The sequence below is a fragment of the Thalassophryne amazonica genome, chromosome 5 (genome assembly GCF_902500255.1).
Source record: "Thalassophryne amazonica chromosome 5, fThaAma1.1, whole genome shotgun sequence".
Taxonomy (NCBI): domain Eukaryota; kingdom Metazoa; phylum Chordata; class Actinopteri; order Batrachoidiformes; family Batrachoididae; genus Thalassophryne; species Thalassophryne amazonica.
Window position 1 is genome coordinate 14,448,774 of NC_047107.1, and position 6,593 is coordinate 14,455,366.

Below are 6,593 nucleotides of genomic sequence, written 5' to 3' on the forward strand. Positions count from 1 at the left end.
TTCAGACCTTTTGTCTGACTTAGTGCTTAGCTCAGATAAGATAATTATAGTGGGCGATTTTAACATCCACACAGATGCTGAGAATGACAGCCTCAACACTGCATTTAATCTATTATTAGACTCTATTGGCTTTGCTCAAAATGTAAATGAGTCCACCCACCACTTTAATCATATCTTAGATCTTGTTCTGACTTATGGTATGGAAATAGAAGACTTAACAGTATTCCCTGAAAACTCCCTTCTGTCTGATCATTTCTTAATAACATTTACATTTACTCCGATGGACTACCCAGCAGTGGGGAATAAGTTTCATTACACTAGAAGTCTTTCAGAAAGCGCTGTAACTAGGTTTAAGGATATGATTCCTTCTTTATGTTCTCTAATGCCATATACCAACACAGTGCAGAGTAGCTACCTAAACTCTGTAAGTGAGATAGAGTATCTCATCAATAGTTTTACATCCTCATTGAAGACAACTTTGGATGCTGTAGCTCCTCTGAAAAAGAGAGCTTTAAATCAGAAGTGCCTGACTCCGTGGTATAACTCACAAACTCGTAGCTTAAAGCAGATAACCCGTAAGTTGGAGAGGAAATGGCGTCTCACTAATTTAGAAGACCTTCACTTAGCCTGGAAAAAGAGTCTGTTGCTCTATAAAAAAGCCCTCCGTAAAGCTAGGACATCTTTCTACTCATCACTAATTGAAGAAAATAAGAACAACCCCAGGTTTCTTTTCAGCACTGTAGCCAGGCTGACAAAGAGTCAGAGCTCTATTGAGCTGAGTATTCCATTAACTTTAACTAGTAAAAAATAGAGAAAAAATTACTCATAACCATCCCAAAGACGTATCGTTATCTTTGGCTGCTTTCAGTGATGCCGGTATTTGGTTAGACTCTTTCTCTCCGATTGTTCTGTCTGAGTTATTTTCATTAGTTACTTCATCCAAACCATCAACATGTTTATTAGACCCCATTCCTACCAGGCTGCTCAAGGAAGCCCTACCATTATTTAATGCTTCGATCTTAAATATGATCAATCTATCCTTGTTAGTTGGCTATGTACCACAGGCTTTTAAGGTGGCAGTAATTAAACCATTACTTAAAAAGCCATCACTTGACCCAGCTATCTTAGCTAATTATAGGCCAATCTCCAACCTTCCTTTTCTCTCAAAAATTCTTGAAAGGGTAGTTGTAAAACAGCTAACTGATCATTTGCAGAGGAATGGTCTATTTGAAGAGTTTCAGTCAGGTTTTAGAATTCATCATAGTACAGAAACAGCATTAGTGAAGGTTACAAATGATCTTCTTATGGCCTCGGACAGTGGACTCATCTCTGTGCTTGTTCTGTTAGACCTCAGTGCTGCTTTTGATACTGTTGACCATAAAATTTTATTACAGAGATTAGAGCATGCCATAGGTATTACAGGCACTGCGCTGCGGTGGTTTGAATCATATTTGTCTAATAGATTACAATTTGTTCATGTAAATGGGGAATCTTCTTCACAGACTAAAGTTAATTATGGAGTTCCATGAGGTTCTGTGCTAGGACCAATTTTATTCACTTTATACATGCTTCCCTTAGGCAGTATTATTAGACGGTATTGCTTAAATTTTCATTGTTACGCAGATAATACCCAGCTTTATCTATCCATGAAGCCAGAGGACACACACCAATTAGCTAAACTGCAGGATTGTCTTACAGACATAAAGACATGGATGACCTCTAATTTCCTGCTTTTAAACTCAGATAAAACTGAAGTTATTGTACTTGGCCCCACAAATCTTAGAAACATGGTGTCTAACCAGATCCTTACTCTGGATGGCATTACCCTGACCTCTAGTAATACTGTGAGAAATCTTGGAGTCATTTTTGATCAGGATATGTCATTCAAAGCGCATATTAAACAAATATATAGGACTGCTTTTTTGCATTTACGCAATATCTCTAAAATCAGAAAGGTCTTGTCTCAGAGTGATGCTGAAAAACTAATTCATGCATTTATTTCCTCTAGGCTGGACTATTGTAATTCATTATTATCAGGTTGTCCTAAAAGTTCCCTAAAAAGCCTTCAGTTAATTCAAAATGCTGCAGCTAGAGTACTGACGGGGACTAGAAGGAGAGAGCATATCTCACCCATATTGGCCTCTCTTCATTGGCTTCCTGTTAATTCTAGAATAGAATTTAAAATTCTTCTTCTTACTTATAAGGTTTTGAATAATCAGGTCCCATCTTATCTTAGGGACCTCGTAGTACCATATCACCCCAATAGAGCGCTTCGCTCTCAGACTGCAGGCTTACTTGTAGTTCCTAGGGTTTGTAAGAGTAGAATGGGAGGCAGAGCCTTCAGCTTTCAGGCTCCTCTCCTGTGGAACCAGCTCCCAATTCAGATCAGGGAGACAGACACCCTCTCTACTTTTAAGATTAGGCTTAAAACTTTCCTTTTTGCTAAAGCTTATAGTTAGGGCTGGATCAGGTGACCCTGAACCATCCCTTAGTTATGCTGCTATAGACGTAGACTGCTGGGGGGTTCCCATGATGCACTGTTTCTTTCTCTTTTTGCTCTGTATGCACCACTCTGCATTTAATCATTAGTGATCGATCTCTGCTCCCCTCCACAGCATGTCTTTTTCCTGGTTCTCTCCCTCAGCCCCAACCAGTCCCAGCAGAAGACTGCCCCTCCCTGAGCCTGGTTCTGCTGGAGGTTTCTTCGTGTTAAAAGGGAGTTTTCCTTCCCACTGTAGCCAAGTGCTTGCTCACAGGGGGTCGTTTTGACCGTTGGGGTTTTACATAATTATTGTATGGCCTTGCCTTACAATATAAAGCGCCTTGGGGCAACTGTTTGTTGTGATTTGGCGCTATATAAAAAAATTGATTGATTGATTGATTGATTTAAACTAAAATGACACATAAAATACAGCTATTAAAACATTAAACAAAAAATATACAGACCTTAAATGATTCAACAGAAGTGAACTTTGTAAAATCCGCAAACAGGTCGTTCCATAAGGTCAGAGCAAGAAAAGAATAAGCTCTATGGCCTGATGACCTCTTTTTGACCCTTATATTAGAACACAAAGCAAGTATGAATCCTAAGATCACAAAGCATAGGTTAACACACATGGCTTGAGGCTTGATAGGTTCTTCAACATATGGGATTGCACAGTCAGAAACAATTTTATGTCAACCACAAATCTTAAAATCACTTCTCACATTTACAGAAAGCAAATGAAGGGAGGCCACTATAGATATTGTGGTCAAATATACTAGTTTTATTTAAAACTATAGCAGGTGTAAACAAATGCGCCTTGGGGGCAACTGTTTGTTGCGATTTGGCGCTATATAAAAAATATAAAATAAATATAAAAAATTGATTGATTGATTGATTGATTGATTGTCATGTTGAGGTGGCAGAGGGTTGTTGTCGGCAGCTGTGGAAAGTAACTAAAAAAGTAACTAGTAATCTAACTTAGTTACTTTTACAATTGAGTAATCAGTAAAGTAACTAAGTTACTTTTTCAAGGAGTAATCAGTAATCAGTAATTGGATTACTTTTTGAAAGTAACTGTGGCAACACTGACCTAATGCCATCAAGTTACCAATAGCTGCACAAAACACAGTTAGCATTCAAAATGACATCGCACAATGATTCCAATTAGCAAAAAAACGGCATATACACGTTTTACACGATTCATTCAAAGAATTAACCATACAACAAGTCATATTATTACAGATGTTCAGCATAAAATATTAAAACCAAAGAACAAGCCTTCACACCAGTTGTAGCCTCTGCGACTGAGTGAACATGACAGTGAACATGATGATGATCTCTGAAAGACAATAACTACATAGTATCTCATTCTTATATGTATTTTGACCTAATTTGTTTTCAACTTGCTTAGCAGATTATTGAGCAATACGACAACCACTGTTTTCCCCACAAGAAAAGATGGCCAGTATTTACAGTCTTTTTCAAACAGTTAATGCTCTTATGTAATGTAGTCACTGCATTTTTTTAAAAAATCTTTTGCATTATGCATTCTAACCCACGGGTATTTCTGCTCATATCACATCTGGATGATACATTTGAGTTTGAATGTCTTACATGTACAGTTTGTGTGATTGTGGGTGTCTGGGAGTGTAGGAGCAGCCTGCTGGTGTCTCCAGTGACATGTGCGTGACATTTGGTAATCAGTGCAGTTTGTTATGTCAGCCAGTGAGTGATGATCAGATAAGCCATGTCTTCCCCAGGGAAGTGACGGCAGCAAACACAAACTCTCGCTGCTTCAACAAAATGTGAGGAAAATGTCCTGTTTTGTTATTGTAGCTGTTCAGCAAACATTCAAGCACTTCTAATGGGATCTCAACAGACTGCACAAGCTTACTGTGCAAATTGTTAATCAGACATAATAAATATTTATTAGACTCAGGATTGAGGGGTAAAAAACTCAGAGACCATTCATGCAACAAATATCTTGCAGACAGGTATTCAGGAAGACCTGCACTCTGTTCCTTCAAGAGCTGGGACAAGGGTCACATGGATCTAGAAATTAATAACAGGTTCATATTGTATGCAAATATGTTAAATTTCATTGTGTTTCATGTTAAATGCAAAGTCCAACAGAACTTTGTACTTGTACAAAATCCTGGCATGAAGCAGCTCATATCTGGATGTCTGTCTGGCGATCAAAAAAAAAAGTTACAATTTTTAAACTCTTAAGATCACTAAGTAGATTATTTGATTTTAGCAACATATATGGGTATTAATTACTGACATGACTGTAGTGCTGATGTTGGTTAAAATAAAAACATCAAAACAATAGTACTCAGATAAAAGCATTGTTACATTTTAATAATAACTAGTGCATTGTCCAATAACTAGCTGCGCGATGGCGCAGCTGCTCACCACTGTGTTCCCGCGTGCACTAAACTGTTGCAGCATGTATGTTTTTATTTTTTATTTATTTTTCTTCATAGCAGCTATGTGATGTGTAACCACATCACACAGCTGCTCACACTGTGTTCCAGCATGTGTGAACCATTGCAGTGACATCGTGCACGCCTGTCCATTGGCTCGATTTTTTCATGGTTCGCTCTTACGAGCTGTTCCGCCGTAAGTCGCCCTGAGTTGTACTTAAGCTGTGGTCACAACCCGCCGTACTTGCACGTGCGTGCAGTCTACTTGGAAAAACGTGGGCTAAATTTGTCAGTACAGGACTGAAAAGCTTTGGGAAGCAGCTTGTACAGCTGGAAATTATCACATAAATATCTGTATTTATTATAATATTAATCACATTTTTATCCAGGCAATTATAAAATTATGAGTGTTTTGCCCGTGGGGATCCACGGGTTCTAGATTGGATAGTGTTTATAAATTAGGTAGTTGACATTTTTCAAGGGAGGTCATAGATTATGCAATGTTTCTATAATGAGTTGGAATGGTGTGTGAGTCCAGAATGTTTTTAGAACCTTCGACCTCAGTAGTTTTTAGAATTACCCAACCCTTTTATTTCCTGTTAATTATGCCATTTTTAATGTTAATTTGCTGTCTTAATGTATTTAGTACTTAATGTACTTAATGTAGGTTCTTGTACACATCTGTGTGTATCATATACACACGGTCGTTTTGACCGTTGGGGTTTTACATAATTATTGTATGGCCTTGCCTTACAATATAAAGCGCCTTGGGGCAACTGTTTGTTGTGATTTGGCGCTATATAAAAAAAAATTGATTGATTGATTGATATACACACTATCATTATTATTATTATTATTATTATTATTTATTTTTTTATTTTATTTTATTTTTTTTTTCAGATTTTTAAATGGACCACAGTGGAAATATGTGTTTTCACTTTCTTGTGTCGTCCATGTGTTTTTAACGTATTTACAATTATATTATGTACTTACATTGAACACACAAAGCCAAAGCACACACACACTCACGATTTTAATATATCAATGATTTACCCCTTCCTGCTGGATTTACATTCTGGACTCACACGCAATGGACGTCTGGACCATTGTTCAGTGTTGTTAGCTAATATATGTAGCGTAGCAAATATTAGTCCTATCAATATTTGGTTTTGGCGCTGTTCACTCTTGACCTAAAATACATAAACATAACAAACAACAAATGCCAACCAATGATCAAAATTGCATGCACATGCATGCACACACGCATGCACACACAGCTTTTTGTCTTTTCTGCACTCTGCTGTAAGCAGGTGCTTTTAATTTGACACACAAACAGAGACCATGGCAGAACACATTAAAGGCCAACCTGGTCTCACAGCATGCTGTGATTCAGCAGCACAAAATATACATTAATTACAATACTCTGATGGACTACCCAGCAGTGGGGAATAAGTTTCATTACACTAGAAGTCTTTCAGAAAGCGCTGTAACTAGGTTTAAGGATATGATTCCTTCTTTATGTTCTCTAATGCCATATACCAACACAGTGCAGAGTAGCTACCTAAACTCTGTAAGTGAGATAGAGTATCTCGTCAATAGTTTTACATCCTCATTGAAGACAACTTTGGATGCTGTAGCTCCTCTGAAAAAGAGAGCTTTAAATCAGAAGTGCCTGACTCCGT